Here is a 12,252-nt window from a genome sequence, read left to right as displayed (position 1 = left end):
ACAAAATCACAGGTTTGAACTCAGAAAGCTTGCAAAGTTTTTGTTTTTGTTTTGTTTTTAGGATAATTTTAGGGAGATTTCTAAGTATTGTATAGGTTCAGTTAACCAACATAACATGTTTTTTAGGAGTATAAACATTATAGAGATGTCTGCCGAATAATCAGTATGTTGATTGTAGTTTTAATTGTGAAAATTGGGGTGGGAACAGCTAAAGGCAGAGCTAACTGGTTTTTTCCCAGGTATTTATCATGAGTTGTGTGCCTTAGGCTGTGTTCCCTTTTGAATGTGGTTTTTCTGGTTGTTCCGACAGCACTGCTAAGTGTGCCCTTTGACATTACTGGAGAACTAATTTATATTGATGGTGCCACTCATATCTTTGGAAACTGGATATGTTCTGATCAGCTCATTGATTTCTAACCTGTAGGATTACAGTAAAATTTAGACCTGAGGCACCACCCAGAAACTCCTGCTGCTGTATGTGGCCTGAATGAATCAAAATATGCTTGGACAGCTCATTATTTAACAGAAAACTCTGCCTTTGGCTTTTGAAGAGCAGATGTCCAAATGTAACTTGTCAGCCTGATTTTTGGAAGCTTGAGCAAGGGGAACCTGGTAATCTCAGACCATTTCGTAATTATAAAGAAAGTGAATTGAAGGATCAGGAAGTAAGGGAATTGCCTAACAATAGGAGATGCACCACGCCCAGTGCTGAGAGAGGTAGACTATATCACACTTAATAAAACTGTCTGAATGCGTGATGGACTACTCCCATATCCTCTAAAGGAGGTGGTCTGACTCCTACAGAAACAGCTCCATTTTGATTTTAGGAGGTGGTTGTGATATAAGACTTACCATCTTAATTCTGCCATCAGTTGCAATCAGCATTAATTGCGAATCTGTTTCTGACAAAAATTCAAGTCCAGGCAGGGTGCAATGGCTCACGCCTGTAATTCCAGCACTTTGGGAGGCTGAGGTGGGCAGATCACTTGAAAAGGAGTTCAAGACCAGCCTGACCAACATGGTGAAACCCTGTCTCTACTAAAAATACAAAAATTAGCTAGGTGTGGTGGCACGTGCCTGTAATCCCAGCTATCAGGAAGCTGAGGCAGGAGAATCGCTTGAACCTAGGAGGCAGAAGTTGCAGTGAGGCGAGATCGTGCCACTGCACTCCAGCCTGGGCGACAGAGCGAGACTCTGTTACAGAACAAAACAAACAAAATTCACATCCATGTTTCTAGAAGAACGGTGACTTTAACTCGTATCTGACTGTCCCTTTGCTGTTCTGTCCTTAACATTGGGGCATGTTGACATGTTTTCACCTACAGGTATATTGCCATGAACTTGCAATCTGCCGCAGTAGGCAAGCCCCAGTATACCTGTCCCCTGCGTGTGGTTTGCCCCCAAGGGGTAGCCTCCCCACTGGCGGCTTGCAGTGCATCTCAAAGTCCCTGTCTCAGCCTCTCCTTCTCCTCTATCCCATTTCTACCCATCTGGAGCTCCTGCCTCAACAATTTGGCTCCAGGGGTACCCTGTTCTGAGGGTGGGCCGGCTGGAGGCAGGAGAAAGGAGCCTTGTGTCTCACGGAGTGGGGAAGATCCCAAACTGGATGGAGGCAAAGTGGATGGTAACTAAATTCTGTGGTGCCATTGCATAGAACACAGGCCTGTCAAGGCAAGTGGCATTTTGTGGACTGCTCTGGAAAGTGCTAAACAAATTTTGAGACATCTAACCGAAATGTGAAATCTTGGACTGCAGTTCCCATTGGCAGCTGGGGTGGGTGGGCACCTAGGGAAGCTTGCTAGGCTGAGGCACTTCTGCCTGAGTGCAAGAAAAAGCAGTTCTCATTAGCTGGGCATGGTGGCATGCACCTGTAGTCCCAGCTACTCAGGAGGCTGAGGCAGGAGAATCGCTTGAACCTGGGAGTCAGAGGTTGCAGTGAGCTGAGATCGCACCACTGCACTCCAGCCTGAGTGAGAGAGTGAGACTCTGTCTCAAAAAAAAAAAAATGCAGTTCAGCAGTTCTCAGCATGAGGGTTTTATGAGCAGGATGCTGGGCTGGCTGGGTTTTAATCTGGACTCTACCGCACACTTGTGAGACCATGGACAAGTTTCTTAACCTCAGTGTCTTCATTTATACAAGGGGAATAACAGGACCTACCTTATTGGATCCTTGTATATTTAAATGCATTTGTGTGTGTTAAATGCTTGGTATGGTACTTGACACATAGCATTGGCTCAATAAATGCTAGCTGGTGCTATCATTAATACATTATGAAATCAGAATTACAAATAAAAGTTCTTCGATCAGATCTACTATTTGCTGTGCATTTGGGATGCCCCAGGCTCAGTGCTCCTGAATGAGCTTACTTTCCCCACATCCATTTCAATTATCTACTCTGGAGTCATCTTTGGCTGTTTCTTGCCATGTGAGATAGTCCGATGGCATTTATGATATTTTAAAAATCAATTTAGAGGGAAGTGTGTGTGTTTTCATGAATTAAGGCTCAAACCAGTTGCCTACTGGCTTAATGAAGTACTAGCAGTTTCTTGCTTTACCCCAGCACCTCCAAGGAGCCTTGCACTGAGTTTCTTGCTGGTGGGTCTTGATTTTTAACTAAACGAGGAATTGGTGAATGAATGGTCTTCCATTCATAGTGGGTTTGGACTGGGAAGGCGCACGGGCATACCTAGAAAGGCTCTAGAGGAACTAGCTTTATTTGAACCCAAGGAAGGCGTTTAATAGCAGAGCAGGGAGAAGGGAGCCAATCAGATCTGGCAGGGCAGGCCCAGGAGGAAATACGGCTCTGAGGATGGAAGAGTCGTGGGGCAGGCAGAATGCGTGGCTCTAGGGAATGGCGGCCAAGCCTTCCTGGTCATCAGAGGTTTTGAGCAATGCATACACTTGGCTCTGCTTTCTTTCTGAGCTGGTCCTCCCCTTAATATGCCTGGGTCAGACTACGATTGAGCAAGGAAGCTGTCCTGTCTGAGTACACTTCCCAAAGCCACCTGTCCCTCACCATCAAGATAGGGATACTCAGCCACCCACCTTACTCACTGGGAAGCTGCCCACCTGATCCTTCATGGAAAGTGGAAGGCGGGCTCTGTTTATCTAGGCTGGTAAAGTCCTTGTGGAGCAGCTGGGAAAACAAGAACATCTCTGAATTTGTAGAATTATCATCTACCTCTGGCTTCTTGGACTTTTTAACTGGTTACAGTGTTTGCTGCTATGGTCAGCCCAAGGGTTAAGCCTTTCTCTTGGGTGTGTGTTTCATTTTACAGCATAACTCATTTCCTCCTTGCATCAATTTCCACTTCTATCCTTGGCATAGGGATTTGTTACCAACTTGGCATGCAACCATCTCTTGCATTTTATTTTTAGAACTTGGAGTAAGGATTAGCTATGTAATATTTTGAATCCTTCATACTGATTTTGGTAAAATACACAATAGAGAAAGCTTTAAAAGCTTCGCTTTTTTTTTTTTTTTTGGCATGTAAACAGTAAAAATGGCCTTTTAGAATTCTAATCTGGACTATGTTTTCCTCCCTCAATTCCCTTGACTGGTTATTTTTAGGATTTACAGGTGGCTTTGGAGAATAGGTATGATTCTAGGATTCTTCTTAGTAGCTTAAGAAAATTCTTTTTTTTCTTTTCTTTTTTTTTTTTTTTTTTTTTTTTTTTTTTTTTTTTTTGAGACAGGGTCTCACTCTGTTGCCCAGGCTGGAGGACAGCGGCATGATCTTTGCTCACTGCAACCTCCGCCTCCTAGGTTCAAGCAATTTTCCTGCCTCAGCCTCCCCAGTAGCTGGGACTACAGGTGCCCACCACCACACCTGGCTAATTTTTGTATCTCTTAGTAGAGATGGGGTTTCACTATGTTGGCAAGGTTGGTCTCGAACTCCTGACTGCAGGTGATCTGCCTGCCTCAGCCTCCCAAAATGCTGGGATTACAAGCGTGAGCCACTGCTCCCAGCCAGAATTCCTTATATCTCATTATAAAAGTGATATCTAGGATATTTGTAGACTGTATATAATGTATAATTGTTAATTGTCTTGCTTTATACCCTATAGATTTTTTAAAAATCAATTTAGAGCTCTGTGTGTATATATTTGTATGTGTGTGTGTTTTCATGAGTGAAGACCCAAACCAGTTGCTTGCTGGCTTCAGGCAGTAAAACCAAAATGCCTGGCAAGTCTTAGATCTAATCCTGCTTATACTTCATTTCCTGGACCAGTGCTGGCTTAGGGAACTTTCTGGGATGATGAAAGTGTTCTGCTTTTTTTTTTTTTTAGATGGAGTTTTGCTCTTGTTGCCCAAGCTGGAGTGCAATGGCACGATCTTGGCTCACTGCAATCTCTGCCTCCTGGGTTCAAGCGATTCTCCTGCCTCAGCCTCCTGAGTAGCTGAGATTACAGGCGCGCACCACCATGCCTGGTTAATTTTTTGTTATTTTAGTAGAAACAAGGTTTCACCATGTTAGCGAGACTGGTCTCGAACTCCTGACCTTAGGTGATCCACCCACCTCGCCCTCCCCAAGTGCTGGCATTACAGGCATGAGCCACCGAGCCCGGCCCAAAAGGGTTCTTTCTAGCCCCTAGTCACAGGTGGCTGTTGAACACTTGAAATGAGGCTAGTGCAACTGCCGATCTGGCTTCTAATTTTAGCTAATTTAATAGCCACACATGGCTCGTGGCCACTGTACTGGATGGCACAATGGCCTTGGGTTTTTCTTACCTGAGCAGCAGAAGGCTTTCTGAGGAAATGGAGCTTGGGTTGTGTGAGATGATGCGAGAATTAAAGGGGCATGTACCACTGCCCCCTTCCCCACCTGCTTATGGTGGACTCTACTGGACCTATGCCTTCTCCCGGAGCTGATGAGCTCACCTTAGTTCTTAGAGCTTCAATTCTTGAATGCTGCAAGCCTGCCTGAGGTTGGCTTCCTTTTATCCTGTGGATAAACTGTAGGATTCTAACGTCCTTTTTGATAGACCTCACCTCTCTCTTCCTTACTCATTACTTTCCCCATCACTCTCTGACTGCCCATGACATGGAAAGATTTGCAATTTCAAGAACAGGCTGTTCTTACCTCTAGACCTGTGCAAATCGGACACTCTCCACCTGAAATGCTCTGTCCCTTTCATGCACCCGTCTGACTCCTACATGTCCTGTAGGTCTCAGGTTAGACCTCAATTTCTGCAACACCTCCTCTAGGAAAGGCTTTCTTGACCTCTCCTAGGACAGGTGGATGCATTACCTAGTATGTATACTGGGTGGATTCCCATCACAGCACACTTGATTGAAACTGCTTCTTTACCTACAAGTCCCTCCTCCTGCCCTAGAGCTTCTTAAAGGGTGGTCCCTGTACCGGCAGCACTGGCATCACCCGGGAGCTTGATGGAAATGAAGAGTCTTGGACCCCAGCCCAGTCCCCCTGAGTCAGAAATCCTGAGTGTAGGTGCTAGCAATTTGTGCTCAGCAAGCCCACCAGAGGATTTTCATATGTGCTAAAGTTTCAGAGCCATTGGGCTGAACTCTTAGCCCCATTAAGGTAGGATGTGTGATTTTTGGTTTCCCACTGTCCCTAGCTTTTAGCACACTGCCTGGCTAGATACTTGAGAAACACAGTCAGAGAAGAAATTCCAGTTATTCTTTTGGCAACTTGTCTGATCAGGAAATTTTTAGTTGAAATCAGTTTAAATCTCTTCTCCTTTCTCCAAAGGAGATAAAGAACAACTGAGTACTTAAAAAAAAATTATTGTTATCCAGGCTCGGTGGCTCCTGCCTGTGGATCACCTGAGGTCAGGAGTTCGAGACCAGCCTGGCCAATATGGTGAAACCGTGTCTTTACTAAAAATACAAAAAATTAGCCAGGTGTGGTGGCAGGCACCTGTAATCCCAGCTACTTGGGAGGCTGAGGCAGGAGAATCACTTGAACCTGGGAGGCAGAGGTTGCAGTGAGCCAAGATGGCACCATTGCACTCCAGCCTGGGCAGCAAGAGCAAAACTCTGTCTCAAAAAAAGAAAAGAAAAAAAATTATTGTGATAAAATATACACAACATACAATCTACCATCTTAACTTTTTTTTTTCTTTTTGAGACAGAGTCTTGCTTTGTTGCCCCAGCTGGAGTGCAATAGCGTGATCTCAGCTCACTGCAACCTCTGCCTCCAGGGTTCGAGCGATTCTCCTGCCTCAGCCTCCTGAGTAGCTGAGATTACAGGCACCTGCCACCATGCCCGGCTAATTTTTGTATTTTTAGTAGAGACGGGGTTTCACCATGTTGGCCAGGCTGGTCTCTAACTCCTGCCCTCAGATGATCCAGTCAGCTTCCCAAAGTGCTTGGATTACAGGTGTGAGCCAATGCGCTTGACCTTAACCTTTTTTTTTTTTTCTTTTGAGATGGAGTCTCGCTCTGTCACCCAGGCTAGAGTGCAGTGGCGTGATCTCGGCTTACTGCAACCTCCACCTCCCGGGTTCAAGCGATTTTCCTGCCTTAACCTCCTAAGTAGCTGGGACTATAGGTGCCCGCCACTATGCCTGGCTAATTTTTTGTATTTTTAGTAGAGACGCGGTTTCACCATATTGACCAGGCTGGTCTCGAACTCCCGACCTTGTGATCCACCTGCCTTGACCTCCCAAAGTGCTGGGATTAAAGGCATGAGCCACTGCACCCGACCCAACCATTTTTAATTATACACTTCAGTGTCTTTAAGGGCATTCACATGGTTGTGCAGCCATCACCACCATCCACCTCCAGAAGTTCTTCTCCAACTGAAGCTCTGCACTCATTAAACAACTCCCCTTCCTCCCAACCTTTGGCAACCATCATCCTACTTTCTGTCTCTGAATTTGCCTACTCTGCATTCCTAATGTAAGTGGAATCATACATCATGTGTCCTTCTGTGACTGGTTTATTTTACTTAGCATGTCTTTATGCATGTGCCAGGATTTCCTTTTTAAGGCCAAATGATAGTTCCTTGTCTCTATACCACATTTTGCGTATCCAGTTATCAGATAGCATTTGGATTGTTTCTACCTCTTTGCTTTTGTGAATATCACTGTTGTGAACATGGGTCTACTGTATAAATATCTGCTTGGATTCCTGCCTTCAATTCTTTTGGGTATATACCCAGAAGTGAGATTGCTAGATCCTATGGTAATTCTATGTTTATTTTTTGAGGAACCATTATGCTATTTTCCATAGTGGCTACACCGTTTTATATTCCCACTGGCAGTGCAAAAGTGTTTCAACTCCTCTGCAGCCTCACCAACACTTATTTTCTGTTTTTTTTTTTTGACAACTGAAAGTGAAAAGTTAATTCAAGAATAGTGTCAGGCTGGGCACAGTGTCTCACACCTGTAATCCTAGCATTTTGGGAGGCTGAGGCAGGTGGATCACTTGAGGCCAGGAGTTTGAGACCAGCCTGCCTAACATGGTAAAACCCCATCTCTACTAAAAATATAAAAATTAGCCAGGTGTGGTGGCAGGAGCTTGTAATCACAGCTACTGAGGAGGCTGAGGCAGGAGAAACACTTGAACCCAGGAGGCAGAGGTTGCAGTGAGCCGAGATCACACCACTGCACTCCAGCCTGGGCTACAGAGCAAGACTCGGTATGAAAGAAAGAGACAAAGAGAGAAAGAAAGAAAGAGAGAAAGAGAGAAAGAGAAAGAAAGAAAGAGGGAGAGAAAGAAAGAAAGAGAAAGAAAGAAAGAAAGAAAAAGAAAAAGAAAGAAGGAAGGAAGGAAGAAAGAAAGAAGGAAGGAAGGAAGGCAGTCTCCCTGGGGCAGGTGGCTGCACAGTCATGGCGGAGGTGACCAAAGCCACATGTCCGTCGTTCGTTCATCTGTCCATGCCAGATGGATCGTGGGGAAGGTGACTGGGACAAAAATACAAAAGACTGCTAAAGCGAGAGTGACCGGGCTTGTTCTGGATCCCTATTTATTAAAGTATTATAATAAGTGGAAAACCTCCTTTGTTCACGATGGCCTTCGGCAGTGCACAGCTGGGGATATCGTGCTTCTCAGAGCTTTACCTGTCCCATGAACGAAGCATGTAAAACATGAACAGGCCAAGATCATTTTCAAAGTTGGAAAAGTCATAGATCCAGTGACAGGAAAGCCCCATGCAGGAACTACCTACCTGGAGAGTCTGTTGAGTTCAGAAACTACCCAGCTAAGCAAAAATCTGGAAGAACTCAGTATCTCTTCGGCACAGTGAAGGAGGAGTGGAAGAAGGAGCTAAAGGGAAAGATTGACATGTTTATATTATGCAAAAATAAATTTTTCAAAGCTTCATCCCCCTCCCCGCCCAAAAAAAAGAACAGTGAAGAATTGTGTCAGAGGAAGAGAAAGTTTTCCAAACTTTCTTCAATTTACTTATTTGGTCAATTAAAACCCATACATGGAGTACTTATTGTGTGATAAGTTGCTATGTTAAAAGAAATGACATCAATAGAATTGATTCTAGTAGGTTCTGTTTAGTTCTAACAAACTTGAAAATGTTTGTTAGAATTTGAAAAATAAATGCATATGAAAGCTTAAATGTTGAAATGTTACCTCTCGTTTCTGATACAATTTGTGGAAACAGAGCTCTATCTTTAGAGTACAATTTTTTTTTCTTTTGAGATGGAGTTTTGCTCTTCTTGCCCAGGCTGGAGTGCTGTGGCACGATCTCGGCTCACCGCAATCTCTGCCTCCCAGGTTCAAGCGAATCTCCTGCCTTAGCCTCCCCAGTAGCTGGGATTATAGGCATGTGCCACCAAGCCCGGCTAATTTTGTATTTTTAGTAGAGACAGGGTCTCTCCATGTTGGTCAGGCTGGTCTCGAACCCTGACCTCAGGTGATCTGCCCGCTTCGGCTTCCCAAAGTGCTGGGATTACAGGCATGAGCCACCGCGCCCGGCCTAGAGTACAATTTTTTAACAACCATTTCATTCTGACAATCAATCCTAAGAAATAACTTGATAACAGTGCAAAAAACGTGTGTTCAAGGAGTTCATTTTCCCTCACTTAGATTCTCATTCTTTGAACTCCTGACTTTCTTAGAACTCCAAGTGCCAGTTATCTTTGGATCAAGAGAAGTAATCTCTATCAACATCTGGTTGCTATGTCTCAGATTTTTAAAAGATTGTTCAAGGCTGTAAAGACACAGCTTTGAATTACTATGTTTGGGAAGCACATTGCTTCATCAGGAGATAATGGGTTTGGTAGTTTAAGTAACAGAGAGTATTGCTGTAGGAAAGATATTCCAAGTGTTAAAAAGGAGCAATGAAAAAGCAAAAAAGTAAGTAGGTTCATGTTTATGGTGCTGGGCACATGCACCACTGTTCACTGTAAATATCTTTGATTTGTCATCACTTGAGGATCACGGGATATAAGCAGCCTATTGCTCTCCTCTTCTGCCTTTACTGTGTGTTCCACCTTGAGAGTAAGACTTAATGCAAGAGGTCATTCTTTCAACTAGGTACCATGTGTGTCACTATACATTTGCCAAAACCCACACAACAAAGAGTGAACCCTAGTGAACTGTGGACTTCATGTAAACTAGGGACTTCAGTTACAATATGTCATTACTGGGGCCGGGCACATTGGCTCACACCTGTAATCTCAGCACTTCGGGGGGCTTACGCAGGCAGATCACTTGAGGTCAGGAGTTCAAGACTAGCCTGGCCAACATGGTGAAACCCTGTCTCTACTGAAAATACAAAAATTAGCCGGGCGTGGTGGCGGGCACCTGTAGTCCCAGTTACTCAGGAGGCTGAGGCAGGAGAATCGCCTGAACCTGGGAAATGGGGGTTGCAGTGAGCCGAGATCACATTACTGCACTACAGCCTGGGTAACAGAGTGAGACCCTGTCTCAAAAGAAAAAAATATATATATGTGTGTGTGTGTGTGTGTGTGTATCTCATTATTGGCTCATCAGTTGTAACAAATGTGCCACTCTAATGCAAGATGTGAATAGCGTACACTAAGGCACGGGGCTGAAAGGATATGTGGGGATTGCCACTCTATTTTTCCGTAAACCTAAAACTATTCAGTAATAATCCTTTTTTTTTTTTTTTTTTTTTTTTTTTTTAAGAGAGTCTTGCTCTGTCACCAGGCTGGAGTGCAGTGGCACAATCTCGGCTCGCTCACTGCAACCTCCACCTCCCAGGTTCAAGTGATTTTCCTGCCTCAGCCTCCCGAGCAGCTTGGACTACAAGTGTGTACCACCATGCCCAGCTAATTTTTGTATTTTTAGAGACGGGGTTTCACCATGTTGGCCAGGAAGGTCTCAATCTTTTGACCTTGTGATCTGCCCGCCTCAGCCTCCCAAAGTGCTGGGATTACAGACTTGAGCCACTGTACCTGGCCTAGTCCATTAAAAAAAAAAAATAGGAAAAGAAAAAAACCTATAGAATTAGGAGATTTAGTGCCAGAAAGGACCTCAGCCATCTTCTGGAGAAATGCAGGGACAGACTTTACCTGTTCCCCATTCCAGGTTCAGTAGATTGGGTTCAGGTTCAACAAACTATTGCTGTTAAAAGCACACTGTGGGATTCTGATGTGTGGCCACATCTTAGAATCATTGATCTGGTCAAGAACCCTCACTGACAGATGATAACCTGAGCCCAGGTGAGGATGTGACTTGCTAAGGCCGTACTGCGCGTGGTGCCATGCTAGAGTAGAGAATAGGTCTCTCCCACTCTTTGTCTTATCTCAAGAATCTTCAGAGAGGCCATTGCATTTAAATCTAAAACTTTCTTAAGATAAATATCACAGTTGCCCTGATAGCAACAACAACACAGTGTGAGTGCAATGGCTCACGCCTATAATCCCAGCACTTTGGGAGGCCAAGGTGGAAGGATTGCTTGAGGCTATGAGTTCAGGGCTTCATTATTTTATTTTATTTTATTTTATATTTTATTTTTTATTTTATTTTATTTATTTTATGTTACTTTATTTTATTTTATTTTATTTGAGACAGAGTCTCGCTCCGTTGCCCAGGCTGGAGGGCGGTGGTGCAATCTCGGCTCACTGCAACCTCCGCCTCCTGGGTTCAAGCGATTCTCCTGCCTCAGCCTCTGGAGTAGCTGGGACTACAGGTGCGCGCCATCATGGCTGGCTAATTTTTGTATTTTTAGTAGAGACAGGGTTTCACCATGCTAGTCAGGCTGGTCTCCAGCTCCTGACCTCATGATCCACCCATCTCGGCCTCCCAAGGTGCTGGGATTATAGGCGTGAGCCACTGCGCCCAGCCAATTCCATCTTAAATAAAAAAATAAAAAGTATCTTCCTTATTACCTTGGTGAACAAAGAGGAGGATATAGTATAGCCACATTTCCTTGTCAGAAGCTTCATGAAGATGAGAAGAGGTTGCAGGAGATTCGGGTTAAGTGCCAGAATGTGCATTACTTTTGGGCTGGATCTTGTGGAAGCCACTAGCTGCTCTTTCCCTTAAAACAAACCATGTTCAGTTTGGGAAAGGTGGAAGAGCAAAGACGAAGGTGGAGATAGGCTGGCCACAGAGGGGGTTCCTCAGGCATCTCTGGGGCTGCAGGCTCTGTTCCCAGCTGGAGGGGTCTTAGGGACAGGCCCTTTCCCTCTGCTGGTTCTAGGACATGTAGAAGCAGAAGCTACTCAAGTATCTCATCCACCCAGGCATTATCCCAGAGTGATTGTGTTGATGAAATGTTCATCCCAAGACTTTGTTAATCATGATATTATAGTACTGAATTCATCTTTGGCTTCCTTCCACTTACATTTCTACCGGGAATTAAAATCATTAGGTGGGAGGATAATTTTTAGTCATTTTTTCCCCCGATCTTTGTATATTGGAGAGATTGGGAGAGATTGGCCAACTTGCAATATCCAGGTACTGCAGCACCAACCTCCTTCTTGCTGGTATGTAGAGGGTTTGGAGTGATAGCTTCTTTCTAGTGCCTTTGAATTTGGGTGCTAGTGACAAAGTGAGTGGACCTCCTAGCAGCTCTCCTACATGAGGGGAATGGTAGGAGGGTGGTAGCAATTGCCAGTCAGAGACAATTAAGCTGCAGTTGGTTTGCACAGGGCAGGACTAGGAGTTTCCCAACAACGATGGTGGCCTATTCTGAGTCATCCAAATACCTTTTTTTTTTTTTTTTTTTCTTTCCCGAGACGGAGTCTCGCTCTGTCTGCCAGGCTGGAGTGCAGTGGCGCAATTTTTGCTCACCGAAAGCTCCGCCTCCCGGGTTCATGCCGTTCTCCTGCCTCAGCCTCCCGAGTAGAGTAGCTGG

At 44.7% G+C, this 12,252-nt stretch overlaps 1 protein-coding gene and 1 pseudogene across 2 annotated transcripts in view; both read left to right on the top strand.

The window, feature by feature from the left end:
* Positions 1-12,252, top strand: part of ATP8B1 (ATPase phospholipid transporting 8B1) — a 153,957-nt gene that overhangs the window by 31,841 nt on the left and 109,864 nt on the right. The window lies entirely within an intron of this gene.
* On the top strand, positions 6,899-8,337 carry LOC129394623 (small ribosomal subunit protein uS17m-like; annotated as a pseudogene).

Source organism: Pan paniscus, chromosome 17 (genome assembly GCF_029289425.2).
Source record: "Pan paniscus chromosome 17, NHGRI_mPanPan1-v2.0_pri, whole genome shotgun sequence".
Classification (NCBI taxonomy): Eukaryota; Metazoa; Chordata; class Mammalia; order Primates; family Hominidae; genus Pan; species Pan paniscus.
Note: the sequence above shows the minus strand (reverse complement) of the source record. Positions and strands in the feature narration are given on the sequence as shown.